The sequence below is a fragment of the Ornithodoros turicata genome, chromosome 7 (genome assembly GCF_037126465.1).
Source record: "Ornithodoros turicata isolate Travis chromosome 7, ASM3712646v1, whole genome shotgun sequence".
NCBI classification, from domain to species: Eukaryota; Metazoa; Arthropoda; class Arachnida; order Ixodida; family Argasidae; genus Ornithodoros; species Ornithodoros turicata.
The window spans coordinates 39,839,198-39,853,446 of record NC_088207.1 but is presented as its reverse complement, the minus strand read 5'-3'; the positions used below and the strand labels follow the sequence as shown (position 1 = coordinate 39,853,446).

Genomic DNA, 14,249 nt, shown 5'->3' with positions numbered 1-14,249 from the left:
GGGAGTTTCTCAGTACTCCCGATACACCACTAACTCTAAAAGCGAAAAAAAATAATAAAGCAAACAAAAGAAAAAGAGATTGAAACAAGAATGGAAAAGTAGGTGCCAAAAATCTCGAAAAGCCAGCGGACACGGATGTCCAGATTGCCAGCTGCGAAATTCCAGCAAATCCTTTGCCGCACGGTGCTTACCTGATTCCAGAACGCTTGCCGCGGAAACTGCAGTATATGTATCCGGCCATAAGTCTCACCTCTATTCGAGCCGAACTCATTGTGGTGTAAGTGTCGCTCTTAATAGAGAATTTATTATAGGGTGGGCTGGGTCAGGCGGTATTGGGTGTAGACAGCAAGAGATGTCTGTCAGGTGACAACAATCCACTTTTGGCACAGTGCCAATGAACACATGGTACGTAATGGACATATGCAGTGCTGAAGTTACGAAAGACAAGTGGAGAACAGGCGTTTGGAGGCAACATGCTACTCCAGTTCGCAAATGGGATTCATGGTTTGGCCGAGACGTCCCAATTGCGTCCACCTTCGACTCTTCTATTCGTCTGCGAAACCTCCGGAAGTACTCCGCGTATAGTCCTAATGCGGTTAAATATGAAACTCAAGAGGCCATTGAGGGCTGGCATTTGCGTGGGATGCTGTCGACAGCTGTCATATTCTTTCGTTTGCCATATTCTCGTACTCATACCTTTCGCACGAGTGTCTGTGGGTCCCTACTGGAGCCGACGACCCTTGATGGATTATTTGCGGAAGCATCGACCGACCTGAAGTCAAGCACTCTCGTCATAACGCACACCGCTACAGGTCGGCGTTCCGGCACAGTTGATGGGAGTCATTGATCTTCATGACACGCTGTTGAATATCAGAACAGGAAAAAGCGAAAATCTAAGGAGCTTCTTCGATACGTCACAGCAAAGCAGAGCTTTTGCTCTGCTGCACACGTATCCCTCTCTAACTCGGTCATGCAATGAGAAGTGGCAGTGAAGCATAACATCACGTCGCCAGTGCAGGCCACTGGTCTTTCCATTCACACGTGCAGTGCTGGACTGAACAAGCCTTTTTTTGACAGGTGCTAACGTGCGCGTTATTGAAGTTCTGAACACATGGCTTTTTGTCGACATTCGACCCTTCAACTGAAGGCTTTCTATGTAACATTGTGGTGACTTTTGTAAGGTTGTACCATAAGGGTGCCCACCTGAAAAGTTTCTTATAAGAGGCATCGATAAAGTTGTTACGCTTTATGTCCGCAGCATCCCGAATTGGCGGTCACGATGTTTCACTTTTGCATGCAATCGACCACCGCCCCTTTACCATAGGCAAGGTGCTGGGCCCATGGTCCAGTAGCGTTCATATGCACCAAGCTGTCTGACACCTTTGAGATTTCTTGTCATCAACAGGCCTCTCCACCCTGCTTTGATTCCCTGAATCATCATCTCAATCATAATCGCTCACTCACTATCTACAAATGGCACTGGGGCAGCGCCCAGCCATTTATATATGTATATATATATATATATATATATATATGTGTGTGTGTGTGTGTGTCTGTGTGTGTTTCACTTTTCTGTCTTTTTTTTATGGGCAAACCCCACACACACTGCACAATGAAACATTGCACTCTCATTTGTGGATGCCTTGGGTCGTCACGTGACAGCTATAATCCAGATTTTCCAAGCACACGGCAGCAAGAACGGTAAATGACGTGGTCTCTTGAGAAATGTTGTTCAGACGTCGGTCTGAGCTTTGTAGACCGCAAAGACAAACGCCGATGTAGATCAATAACATGGAGATTTATTTACGCTTCCCTTATGAAAATGGGTGTTTAGTTTCTGTTTACTTTCTACAGACCAAGGTCAACATGGAAAACAAACATTCTTCAGAGTTTGTGTTGCTTTCATGTTTACATCATATGTTTACTTCTTGTTGACTTATGGCCCTCAACTTTCTGTAGACATTTGGCTACAGAATAGCTGTGGAATTTTTTGTTTTCTTTCTGTGTACTGTCAACATAATTCTGGTAACACCATCCCGCGTATGATGTGAAGACTTTTTGTAGACTTCCTGTGACTCCACTCTCTTAGAAATGAACTTCACCGCATAGCACACTCCTGGCCAATCATCATCTCGAATATCGTTATCTGCCTGAAAACGGGAGGTGTATGCCATTTTTGTGACAATTATGAACAGCGTAAGTATCACAAAAAAGCCGTGCGCCTACCGTTTTGAACAAATCAGGTCACATAGCGATATCATTCGAGTTGATGGTCGGCTAGGAGCATGCTATGCGGTGAAGTTCATCTTTAAGAGTGCATATGTTCACTTACTCGCAACACGCATAAAATACACGAAATGAAGTACTGCAAAATTATATATGTATCTACTTTATTCCGAAAATGCATACCTTGAAAGTGGTATCCAGTGTCGACACAATCATACAAAACATCCCGCGCACACAGTAGTTACGTATTTCACACGTACACATCCTTCGTGCCACATAGTGTCGCGTCGCACAATTGACAGTCAATGATCTGCTGTTCTTCTGGCGACCCACGGTGAAACAGCTAGAATTTCGGCGCCAGCGACGTCTCTGAAGCGCTGGAGAGATATGTGTCTGAAATAGGGCGTGCAATCGCAAATTAGTAACGTTCAAACACAAGTGAGTAAAACTGAGTAATACGGTCATAGCAACAACAAAGTTGGTTCACCCAGCTTAGTGTTCAACAAAGTAGAGCCTGCAAGAAGGAAAATGAAATTAGGAGAATCAACACCAGCCACGAAGTGTACACTTACCTGACGGGACGCAACACTGCAGCCGCTGCTCCGAACAAACAACAAAAACCTACAGCACAACAGTCATGGTGTGAATACATGCGAAGCTTAATCACACACTCCGATCACACAGCTTACCCATTACGACGCAAAATCATATCCTCCTTCCTTCTTTCAAGGCCTGCAACAACGAGAATGAAATTAGCAGAAGCAACACCGGCCACGAACTGATACTTGTACACTTACCTGACGGGACGCAACACTGCAGCCGCTGCCCCAAACAAACAACAAAAGCCAACAGTCATGGTGTGAATACAAGTGAAGCTTAATCACACACTTCGATCACACAGCTTACCCCATACGACGCAAAATCACGGCCTCCTTTGTTCACAAATGGACGAGCGAGCGCGGAGACCGTTCAAACGTCTTGCAACGGTTCCAACGACATTCCGATGATGCTAATGGCGATGACTCCTTCGTGACGAGGCGAGGGTGAAGCACGGCGGCGCAGAGTCAAAATGTGGAGCAAACTTGTCGCATGCGCATGATCCTCATGTGGTCGTATAAGTTGGAAATATATTGCATCATAAACTGAAATATAAATAATACGAGGAAGCGCCTTCCCAAAGCCAACGAAAATGTATTTAGAGCTTTAGTGTGCAGCTGAAATGTGGCAAAGTGTCATTTAAGCTACATTTGATCATAAGTTCAGATTCAAATACCGCTTTGTTTAGTGGAAAGACGGTAACACTGATCTGTCTACCTCCCGGGAGTTTTCTTTTTTTTTTTTTAACTCACCCTGAAATTGCTAATATTACCCATACAGCCTGTCTCCCAATGAACAGATTCACAAATGTGCCTCTATACATATATACCGCCACCCCCCACCCCGTTAGGAAATGCTCGGTACCCCCAGAGGTCGACCTCTGGGACATTACTGGCCGATAATGCAGTAATTAATAATACAAAATACATCTATAAAATAAAACGGTCGAAATAAATACTCATTACACAGGTGCACAGAAAGTCCACAAAGCGTCAACAACGACACCTATGTACATTGTCCACACAAGGTACACATAAGGTATTTCAAAAGACTGTCAACATGATGTCAACAGCAATTCCTGTTGACTTGATCAACAAGAAGTCGAAGTCAACACACTGTCAAGACAGGAAACAAGAAGTCCACAAGAAGTCTGCAGAAAGACAAAATGCATTTTCATAAGGGTTTCTCGAGGGGACACCGCAGTGTAACTCTACCGCCAGTTTCTCTCGTTTCCTTGACGGCTTCAGTCACTTCAATGATGCTTCCAGCCTGATCCTCTTTTCTGTCTTGAAGTGTCCACACATTTGTTTACAAAGCCGCCCTTAACGGGTTGTCTGTTGACCGCGTGCTGCGGTAACCTGATCGGTTCGCCATCCAGCCACACCCTGGCCGTTGTAGCCGCCTTCGGCTTTGCTCGGGTATCTGTGTCGCCAGTCATGACGTTCTATACCGGATGAATGGTGTACTTCAACGTTCCTGGCTGATCATCCGAAACTGATCACCACCGAGATTTGACCCTGGCAGCGGTTGGTTGGTTTTAACTCGTCTGAAATTAGCTGATCTGAGGCTGGAACCAACACAGCACAAGCCTCAAGGCCTTAAGGTTTCAAAGAACAGAAGGAGTGCTCTTGGCGAGTCGTCGGTGAGCAGTGCTAGTGGTGGGCAATGGTCACCGCACTTGACCGACCGTGATTATGACGATGATGATGATGATGGTAGGTGGAAAAAAAATGGAGATGTGAGCCCCGCTCACCGCGGAACAAGCTACTCCAGATCTAGTAGACCGACCGTAATGAAGAGCTGCGGATTCTTTTTCTGCCGCCGTCTTCGAGGACTGCCATGTTTCGATCACACAAACAACAACACAACAAACTAACATTGCGAAATAAGGTTTAGAAAATTTATTTTTGTGAGAGAGAACGCTCCAGCAGATGCACGTTCACATAACCTCCACCGGGCGAGACATCAACTGTCTTTGTTGCGCGCAGCGGCGTCGGCGTCAGTATATGTTTTGTCGGCTGACCCGCTACCCTTGATCTTCTTGCCGACCATAAAGTGGGAGAGAGACATTGATGCACTTTCCCCGCCACAGGTGGTTGATGGTGCGCGAGTGGTGTCTCCTCCACCTGCAAGGAGGAGGTCGGAGAACCGTTTCCGGACCTCCTTCTCGCTGTCTGTCTTTGTTCCCGCGATATGCCGGGTGGATGGCACCGTCGCATGCACAAGTAGGGGATTCCAGAGGCTTCTGTGCAAGAGTTGCGAAAGAATCCACCACGTTCCAAGTAGGGGTGTAGGCCCAGTTGCAGTTTCCTCTTCACAATTCTTTGAAAAAAAAAAGGGGGGGGGGGCGTACTTTGAAAGTCACAACACGAACATGCAGACCAGAAAGATGACGAACCTTAATACGGTATTTTTTCTTTGTGTGCTTCTGAATATACGGTGACTGTATCGAGTATATATATACTTGTATGTGAACATCTTCGACACAAGTGTAAATACAATGATGGTAACAAAAATCTGCAACCATACAGGAAGGTGATTTTCGTTGCCATTATCGACTATATGTACCATTGTGATCAGTCCAATGTAACGAATGACGTGCTTAATTGCTACCTTTATTGTGTTTTTCTGCTGAGCTACTCCAATGCTGCTCTTTATAGATATCGAAATTGCTGAGTCTACTTCATCATAACTTCGTAACTCATTCATCATCATCAGTGTATTTGTCGTTGTTCGTAACATAACTTCGTAACTTACTTCGTAATACCTTCGTAACTTGCATTCGAACCATCTGTTTAGTGTGTGTATAATCCACTCTCCTCTGTAATGGCAACCCTTAGGGTAATTAAAATAAATAAATAAATAAATACTGAAATTGCTACTCCAACGGGTGGAATTCACTGCATTTGGAACCCTTGAGCTTATACTTGCGAGCAACGGAGGAATATGTCAAATTACAATATATGTACCACCTTGGTAAAATGCAGTGCTCTGTAGTATTGTAAAAGTGCCACGAGTATCAGCGTTGACGGGTGTAAAGGAATTCTGCAAAATGAGCTGCACCGTGCTTCTTCTGGCGTGAAATACGTTGTGTCATGACTTACAGCTGTGCTATAGTCCCAGTTAAGTCATGATGTGTATGAGTATGACCATTCGCGTCTCAGGTCCCCGTTTTATTGCTCTTGTTGTTATCATCATCATCATCATGCAGTAACAACAACAACAACTTTATTGCGAGATGATGAATGGGGGGTTTCATCGCCAGGGGCGATGCTCCACCTCAGTGCTGGTGGTGATGCGAGGAATGAAATAATGAGCCCCTTCACAATAAGGATCGAAGTCCTATTGTATTCAGAAAGGTGAAGAGAGCTTGGAGGGCAGAGCGCTGGTGGGCTGGATGTGGCCAAGGGACCAAGCAGTTTTGTGAGAGAGAGGGGGCGATCGAGAGTCCAGCTCGTTAAGGGATCTGGAGAGTACGGTACTGGAAGGTATGGTAGTGTGTGCAACGGAGAAGAATGTGCTCTACAAGACCTTCTACAGCACCGCAGTGAATGCGTCATGCAGTAAAAAGGCGCATCACTCCCGCAAGTTCGGTTTCAATCAGTGAGCTCTGCCCTATGGCCCAAAACGCACGCGACATGGAGAAAAAGAGTCGAGTCCACCGCTCTAAGCACACAACAATACAACGCGCTCCTCCCACGAGCTCCTGCCCGTTTCCGCCTAAACGAACCACACGTACCGCTCCCTTTGTACAAACTCCATTAAAAGGTTAGCAACCGCCGGAAGAAGCAATAGTATAAGTATATAAGACGGCTTTCATTTTGCACCGAAAAGGCTGCCTAAAATAGTAAGCTCCTCCGTACGCCTCCTTTCGCGCTGTACCTTGCGTGACAGCCTCCGAGAGTTTACGAATATATCCGCTTTTCCCTCTCAACCCATAGGAGTGGTCGTTCACTCGACAACTTGCCCAGATGGGTCCCTGATAATGCCCTCGGCTTGAGGGGGCGTAGCGGGCTGCCCCAACCAACAAAAAACCAGAAAGCAAACTTCTGGGCCCAGTTCGTGATCGCGAGCTGTTCTGTGTACCAAAGTGCGCTGCGTTGGCCTTGAGCAGGAGTGGCTGGATGAATCCCTCCGTTTCTTTATTCTTTTTTTTTCTTCTTTTTTATGAGGAGTTATTTTATTGTTCCGACGAAATGGAGAGTCACAGATCCTGAAAGAATGGAGGCTCGTTGACTCCACGCAAAACAATGTGCTGAGTGAGCTAGCTGCTGTTCGCGTGCGTTTTGAAAAATATGATTAGATTGGAGAGAAAGACGTTAGGAAAAGTACAAAGTATTAAACAGCCATACATTCGATTCTTTTTCTTCTTCTCAGGGTAGAATGGTACAGAGTGGACGCGCGTGAGTATTGAGAGAAGAACGACGGAAGACTTTTTTTTTACCCGGACCGGACGGCCACATTGTAACGCAATTAATCGTGAAATCCAATCATAATAATTGTCGTCTCACTACTTCTCCCGAATGCCATAAAGCAAAAGTCAACCTTGATGACTGAGAGCTGTCCCACTTCAGTGCTGAAGCCTCAGGCCTCCAGCTTACGCTAACAACCTTTAACGCTAAATTTATCAGAAAGCCAGAGGTTACATGCACCGTATCATAGTCAGGTGATCTTGAAGAGGACGCTAACAAAGATAATGATGTTATTATTGACCTCACTTTGCAAGGTAACCGAAATCATGGGTAACCTGTCAGCTAAAGTTGGGTGTTTTCTAGCCAGCACATACATATACACAGCTTAAAGACTTTCCAGTCAGACCTCAGAAGGCATTGAAGACGATGGTGTGCTCGTCAGTGTGCTATTCCGTTCCCCATACAAAATATAGAAGCCAGATCGACATCGAGGTAACTTGACACAGAACAAAAACGAATTGCCAATCAATGTGTTGAGTATTGAGACGTTTCTCTGGAAATACTGTTCCTTGGGGAGTCATCAAATTCAATGCCAGATAAGATGTACTTCATCTTGTCCCGAAATAAAGCCAGTTACAGAACATTCAGAGCCGTACAATTTCGCTCATATTCATCACTGTCGCCGTATACATGGACATGGAGCACGTGAAAGACAAATCTGTAAAGCCTTCCTATACGGAACAATGCGGATCATATTTTGTAAGCATTTATCACAGCCGTTGTCGTTGGGAATTATACTTGTCTGTCCGTAACTGAACCTAAACAATAGAGGATTATGCAGCTGTGAACACATAGGGAGGGCTTGTGCTATATAAGTTGTCTCAACTATAATGTATCTAGCATATTTCCGGGTATTTTCGCACGACAATTCCGTGAAGACGTAAAGACTGCTTCAGCGTATCGTTGGAATTGCGGAGTCAGATTGTGGCCCCCTTTATCACCGACTAGTGGCGAAATTACAAAGTTTCAAAGTTGCACAGATCGCATACCATACCGCTCATACCATAAAATCTATACAGACTACAAGTTGAGGAGGTTACGAAACGAGGACTGTTAGATTGATTGATTAAAAAAAAAAAAAAATGGAGACGTCTCTCGCTAAACACTCAGGACTGGCTACTCCGCAGGACGCGTAAATTAGGGCTCACTATATATATATATATATGAGACAAATGAAGGAAAAAGAGGGTAGGGGAGAGAGAAGAAGACCACGAATCTAATCTATACACTTTGTGAGGCACACAGGACCAGACGTGAGCAAAAGAACAAGAAAAATAGAGCGCGACAGTTAGACAATCCCCTTCCCGGTTGATGCATTCACGCTATACAGATTCGCTATAAATAGGTTTCACTTCATAGTATTGCTGATCATCAAGAAGCAATGCTTCGTTTCTATGCACCTCAAAATCACATTTGCGGAGCCACATCTCGTAGAGTGTGCAAAACTGTACTGGCTCCGATTCACTCCTCGGGGGTACCTCAGTGACAACAGCTTGTAAGTTTGTTCAACGGCTCCGCCATTCCTTATACATCAGAATGGAAGAAGTGGTGGTATGCACGTCAAATAATACGTGTCTTCCATGACTATGGCATGTCTGTCAGGAGGTGTTTCTGCATACTTCCATCCACTACTGAATGGAACCAGGAGCTCTTCAAGCCCTCATCACCTTTTTAACTCTCTGAACATTCATCATCATTCACCATTTTCTCCCCCTCAAGCAATGGGATAGGGTGCCGCCTCAGCGGCGAAACATCCCAGTACATCGTCATCACTTATTTGTTGTTGTTGGATGGAACTGGTTTAAGTACGGTAAATAATAATTGAGGTAATAATACGGCAAATAAAGCAAATGATATCATTGAGGGTATATTTACGCCTAAGATGAGTATATATGTGTGGTCACATACCACGCGTCCCGCAGGGGTGCCTGAAGCAATGTTTACCTCCTCCATATTACTACTTTCCACTGCCGCGTTCGACTCCGTGATCTTGAGCTACCGCAGCCGCCAACCCCATGACCGTGTTTGTGCACGTTCCTTATTTATTCGTGTCTACGCATCCTTGTTTGGTACGACCTGACTTCTTTGACCGTGTCAGATCAATGTACCAGGGTACTATATTCCCGGGGCGTTTGGGATGGCGCCGGCTCATTTCCGAGCTGCGCCGACGTGTGTCTTAAAGCTTTTGAAAAAAAAAAGAGCTAAAATACTCAGGATTCGCTGGTATTCTAGCCCAAAGTCTGGACGCGATCTTAACCATCGACCCACCGGAACTGGTATCGAACAGCTTCACCCTGGGCTACACAACCACTCGAGCCAATATGTTGCTATTTCGGAACATTTTTGGCGTATTGGTGTTGCATATTTTTTTCTGAACTAGTGTAAGGGTACCAATAATTGTGCTTGAACGGTCGAGAATAACCGCCACCGTCGTTGACTGGAGTGGCAGGCGCTGAAGCGCCCATTTCTTCGTCAAAGCTGACGCTTATTTCCAGAAAGAAACGAGGGAACTGCTATAGCGTTATTCGTGGAGAGGCTTCACAAAACGTCACCCGCGCTATCTATAGTGATCGGTACATGCTTTGTCCGGCATGAGGCCTATACGCGTCGTACATTGCATGCGCACGACAATGACGACCTCGATTTTAGGCGACCACATCAGACCCCACCCCTGTGGAAAAAAAGCAAAAGCGAACAACCATTGCAGGAAAAAGGTGTCCCACTGCATAGATCGATAGAAGGGAGCGGCTGTCCTCTGTACTGGACCGACCACGAAGGTATACACCTTCATTCACTCACTTAGCTGTTCCTTCTCGTTATTTTTGCTGTCCTTGAGCCAGTTTTCGTCGAAACTAGGAGAACCGAAAATAAAGCAATTATACACTACCTTAAGGCAACTTATAGATAGTTGCAATTTCGCGAGGTGCGCTTCCTTCGTGGCACACTCTTCTTGCAAGAGAGTTCCGACCTGGAAAAGTTTTCCGTAACTCTCGTTGCTGAGAAAGTGAGGCCGGGGGAAACATTCCCGTAGCGCCCTGTGGCTCCACGCTTCACCGTGTGTTCACACAGAGCGACAGCCCGAGGGAATATTCTAGTGGAAGAAAATCAAAGAGTGATGTTAAACGGTAGGAGCAACTTATTTATTTACACATGGTAACGAGACTTTCGTGCACGAGACTGCACTTCTTCAGGTACCTGAAGAAGTGCATCAAGAAGTACATCACTCTTTGATTTACTCACCACCGGCAACTTGACATCGTCTATTTTTCTGCCTTCGTATCTTCTAGTGGAAGAAAACGCAAATACACACACACACACATAGCAGACGACACCATCGGCCCCGTCGTCTGCTACGGAATATCTTGTGGCTGAGCCACAGGATATTCCTCATGCATAGCTTATGACGTGAGCAGAAACCCCTGACCTACTGAGCATCTTCCGCTGGAATATTCTAGGAAATGTCTCCCGTGTGAATACACGGTCAGAGTCGTGCTTTTCAGAATTGCGCACGAGACGATATCGCGAGGTCGTATCGTGCTGACGAACTGCACCTGTCGCCGAGAGTGCTACTGGCTCTGGTTGAATGGACGACAGATGCGCTGCCTACGTGTTTTCTAAAAGGACAATAAGGACCCTTCACTTAATAAATTCTCGAGTTCAGTACTGTAAAACAATTACGTTAAATTTGCGAGGACACTGCACGATAAGCTGCCTAATAATGTCTTAGTAAGGTGGAATACTTCTAAACACTCCATATATCAGTACAAATTTGACTGGATTTTGATGCTTGCCGTATTTCGTAATGCACATGATATCTTCGCAGTGACTGGTGTGGATCAGCGATAAAACTTGGGCGGGTTGCTGGCTTGCTACAGCGTGATAAAATTGCTAAAACCCCAGTGCTGGCACAATTGAATGCAGACACAACAACAGAGAGCACTGTACTTCAACCAAAATGAATTTCATTGGACAAACTATCTATTTATACCGTTATCACCATCCTCGGCAGAAACGGAAGGTCCGCAGTTCACATTGACGTTGATTTGTTCCGTTTATCTTTAAATTTGCGTATCTTATCATTATACTCTATACTGATGGTTTGCTAATGCAAACTCGTGTGAGCACTTTAAATACTCCTCACTTTAAATGATTGGAATGTTTTGAATTGAATTTGAATTGAGGGAACATAAAAATTTGAATATATTAGTTGATGAGTTTACACCCCCCTTTCACAGTAAACATATAAACTTTTAAACTTTTAAAGACCTTGTAAACTTCTTAGCCGTAGAAGCATGCGTACATCATGCTCATGTATGCGAGAAGGCAAAGTATCGGACAAGCACACACAAAGGAGTGGTCAGCAGTGGCTATCAAATTCGGTTATTGCCATACAAACAAAGCAAGCTCATCAATCAAATCAAATCAATAACTGCTGACAACTTCTTGCTTAATTATTTCAGCCGCGTGCGCCAACGTGCCTACCCTGAAAAATATCCGAGGCACGTGGCGCTCCTCAAGTTCTACACGTGCGTTGTACATTTCGCACAATGTCAGGCGAAGAAAACGCCTTGGATGAGGATCATGTGTTCTTTAATATCCTGTGCTGTATACAGAGATGCAGGATGTCGGGATGTAGGATAGCCGTCGGTGTTTGCATAAGAACTTCACTCTCTCGCTGACTTTTACTTCTTGGCTTCGTTGGTCTTCCAGATGGGGGACGCTTCAAATTGAATGGCACGTGGTACCGGTCTATTTTCGGGCTGTCCGTATCGCACTTTACTCCAAATAAGTTACCACACAGATGGTGATTCAGACGCCATGCGTCGGTATCGCCGCGATTGGGATCGATCACGGCTATTGTAGCTTCGTGGGTAAAGGTTGGGTCGGTGATATGGCTTGCAAACCATGTGGTTGCAAAGGTAATGTAAAATCTTGTTGGCGACCGCTTCGTATAGGAGAGTAACGTGGAAATGCTGGATTTGGATGTAACGACTGTGCTATCTGGTTCGTGTTTCCTTATCAGTAGGTGAAACGAGCGTGCTATGTGGTGAAGTTCTATTTTAACAGTGTACACTCTTAAAAACGAACTTCACCGCATAGCACGCTCCTAGCCAACCATAATCTCGAATGATATCGTTATCTGCCCAGATTTGTTGAAAACGAGAGGGGGAAAAGGCGTACGACTCCCGTTTTCAACAAATCAGGACAGACAACGATATCATTCGAGATTATGGTAGGCTAGGAGCGTGCTATGCGGTGAAGCTAATTTTTAAGAGTGTACGGCCAACTATTTCTTATTCTATAAAAAAAAATGTTTATTTACGTTGTGTTGTCCCATCAAATCCATACAGAGCACATATTTACATAAGGCGTTGCTTTCAGTGGAACATTTGTCAAGCGTTTTAGGGGCTATTCGCATTGCTAAGGGAATAAAATTGGGGGTCAGGAGTCGAAAATGGGAAGTAATGGGGATTAAAAACAGAACTTCACTACATAGCACGGTAAAAGTCAACCATTGCACGACACCGTTATCACTCCTGAGTTGTAGAAAGCGCGAGGCTTATACACCTTCTTGGGACAATTAACGCAATTACATAATTAAGTGTCCCAAAAAGGTGTATGCCTCCCGTTTTTAATCGATCCCTGGTACAGAACGTTGTCATTCGGGATGATGGTTGGCTAGGAGCGTGCTATGCGGTGAAGCTCTGTTTTTAGAGTGTAGGCGACTAGAACCTGTAATTGCTTCCCAATTAAACTTATTTGTTTCCTTCGAGAGTAGGTTGAGTAGGTTGCACACGATTCCTGAAGGATTTTTTTTTTAAATATGCTTTTCATAACTTCATATTTGCTTATTGAGACTCGTCTCTTTCCAATGCCGTTATTTCGTACCTGCTCTAAAGAGGGCAAGACCTGGCATTACTGAACATGGACATGGATGCAAGATATAGTTTAGGTGAACAGATTTCGTCGTTTGTCTGCCGATCGTGTCTTCCTGCTGTACGGCATATCTACCGCAATTCTTCCGTAATATCTCCGGTGGCATACGTATCTAAAGGCGGGACCCTCAGGCTTCACCACTCTCACTTGTGCTGTCCTATATTGAACCCCGCACAATACCAGTCGCTGAAGTCTCAATAGCCCAGAAGCAGAGGACAAACAAACACTCACAGGCAAACCATTCCCTCATTGATTAACAGCGCGGTTTTCACCTTGCAGTAACTATAGTAACGGTCTGTAATTAGCGTACGTCGATACAGAAAATATCGGTAAAGCTAATCATATAAAGAGAACCGCTATCGTGATTAGTCGCAGCAGCTCAGCACCACGCCAAAACCAATTCATTATGGATGATGAGTAACTCGTTTCGACCCACTCTTTAGGAGGCCTCCAATATAATCAGCGGTGTACTAAAGCATGGGTGCACGGGCAGGTATATGTCGTAATATGCGAACGACGTCGAAAGACCGAACAGAATGGCAATTTAGCGACCTTGGCCCTGAAAAGGACAGAATCTTTGATCACGTCGATCGTTGGTGTCTAAATAATTAAGGCGGTATGGAGTGAAAGTGTTGAAACAGCCTTTAATGTGTAGCTATGGGTGATTTCATTATGTGCTCTCGCTAACTGTATACCGCATCTGTGCAACTGTTTCACAAGCAGCTCTCAGATCATACATCAAAGAAGCAATGAATGTGTACTTTTCGTTGTTCAAGAGGAAACAAATGTTGATTCGCGGAATATTTGTTAATGGCCGGGTGTCGCCACCGAGATTCTATGGGTGTGGATTGTGGAGAGATGGAAGGCACAAAGTATTGCATCAAATAAAGAATTATACGTATTACACGTTACGGATTAATGTTGCTCATCTATTTTATGTGCTCACCTATTCATTACGGAAACATGCCTATGAAGCGGTGGTGTGCTAGTCAAATTGTGTTCGCTTGCCAATGTTTG

At 44.9% G+C, this 14,249-nt stretch overlaps 1 protein-coding gene and 1 long non-coding RNA gene across 3 annotated transcripts in view; one reads left to right on the top strand and one right to left on the bottom strand.

The window, feature by feature from the left end:
* The window catches only part of LOC135401094 (mucin-2-like), a 52,337-nt gene that overhangs the window by 11,034 nt on the left and 27,054 nt on the right, over positions 1-14,249 (top strand). The window lies entirely within an intron of this gene.
* On the bottom strand, positions 2,306-3,287 carry LOC135399869 (uncharacterized). Of its 2 annotated transcripts, XR_010424436.1 has the most exons (6): positions 3,133-3,286; positions 3,024-3,048; positions 2,916-2,958; positions 2,799-2,847; positions 2,714-2,740; positions 2,306-2,619 (listed from the first exon to the last, which is right to left on the bottom strand). It is a non-coding gene; the product is annotated as an uncharacterized LOC135399869 (long non-coding RNA). The 2 variants fall into 2 exon arrangements; XR_010424435.1 differs by having other exon boundaries at positions 2,306-2,740; positions 3,133-3,287.